This window comes from Clarias gariepinus, chromosome 26 (genome assembly GCF_024256425.1).
Source record: "Clarias gariepinus isolate MV-2021 ecotype Netherlands chromosome 26, CGAR_prim_01v2, whole genome shotgun sequence".
Classification (NCBI taxonomy): domain Eukaryota; kingdom Metazoa; phylum Chordata; class Actinopteri; order Siluriformes; family Clariidae; genus Clarias; species Clarias gariepinus.
The window spans coordinates 13349437-13350785 of NC_071125.1; the positions used below are offsets into that span (position 1 = coordinate 13349437).

At 37.3% G+C, this 1349-nt stretch overlaps 1 long non-coding RNA gene across 1 annotated transcript; it reads left to right on the top strand.

The window, feature by feature from the left end:
• The first annotated feature begins 259 nt into the window (after positions 1 to 259).
• On the top strand, positions 260 to 980 carry LOC128513938 (uncharacterized). The gene is made up of 3 exons (XR_008356422.1): positions 260 to 356; positions 649 to 733; positions 853 to 980. It is a non-coding gene; the product is annotated as an uncharacterized LOC128513938 (long non-coding RNA).
• The last annotated feature ends 369 nt before the right edge of the window (positions 981 to 1349 follow it).

A 1349-nucleotide genomic window follows, 5' to 3' on the forward strand; every position in this document is an offset into this window, starting at 1 on the left:
CACCAGTGGGTCTGATTATGCCATGTGTACTACATCTAGTTCCAGAATTTGTACGTTCCACATTTTAAGACATATAATTCACTTTGTTTTTCAGCAATAATCAGTAACAAAACTTTATCATTAAATTGTGTTTTTTTTTTTGTTTTTTTTTTTCTTTTTCTTTTTTTACAGGATGTCCGCCAGATTCTCACAGCCTCAAATGATGGCAGAGCAATTCTTGAAAGCCTTGATGAGGATTGTATGATCACATTTGTTTTATAGACAATTTTTTTTAATTCCAAGTCACATCTGCCTCCGAGTGGCGCAGTGGTAAAGTGCTCACCCTATCATCCAGAGAGCGAGAGTTTGATTCCCAGGTGATGCCATAACCTCTTGCAACTTGAGGTCTAGAGAGAGCTGTTTGGCCAACAATAGAGTTGGAAAAGGAAAAAAACCTGAATGTCTTTTTAGTCTTTTCCCATGCAAACTGTTACTTATGCATTCCCACAGGTTCATTATAACATAATTGTGTAGGTTTTGAAACCACTCAAAAAAACACTTGCATGACTTCCAACGGTGCTCTCTTTGACTCATCTAGGGTAAGGCTGTTCCCAAGTATGGTGAAAGATTTTGTTTGATCATCTAATTGTGTTTTTCCTATGTTTACAGACCTACCTCCAAAACCAAAAAGGCCTTGGCTTCATCTTTGATTAAGGCTTTTCCGTGCTTGAAAGACACATCAGACAGTGGATGCGTGAGTACTTTTTGAAAAAAAAAAAAAATTGCTGCAATTAAAAAAATAGGTAGTAGAAAATGAGAAAGGAAAAAAGAACTGCCCAGTCTCTATTTATATACGATTTTACTACTTGCCAGGATATATGGTACACCCAAGGCCGGAATCACCATCCAGCCACTGGATTTCTTGAAGAGAGGCTCAGGAACATTCGAAAGAAGCGGAGATCTGTGAGCAGGCCGCAAAGACAAGAAGATAAAGAGCCTGAAAGGGCATACATACCAGGTAATACGTAATTGAACTGAAAAATGTGTTGGAAAAACAAAACAAATATTATCATTGACCGTATTCCTTTGTGTGTTTTTATAGACTCTACTATTTCTGAAGACAGGGCCAAACAACTAAAAGAATGGCTGAGACACAATTCTCAGCCCCTCAGCGAGGTGTCGGCATCCATGCAGGATACAGTCCTGTACAGACTGTACAGTGGATAAGGTTAATTAAATAACTTAAGATATACGTGAGATCCTACAAGAGTTTCAACATCTAACCAGTCCAGGCATGGTATCTAGTGAAATATAAATTTATCCTGTGTATATAATGGAAATGAATCTTTTATAAAAATCTTATATTAGTA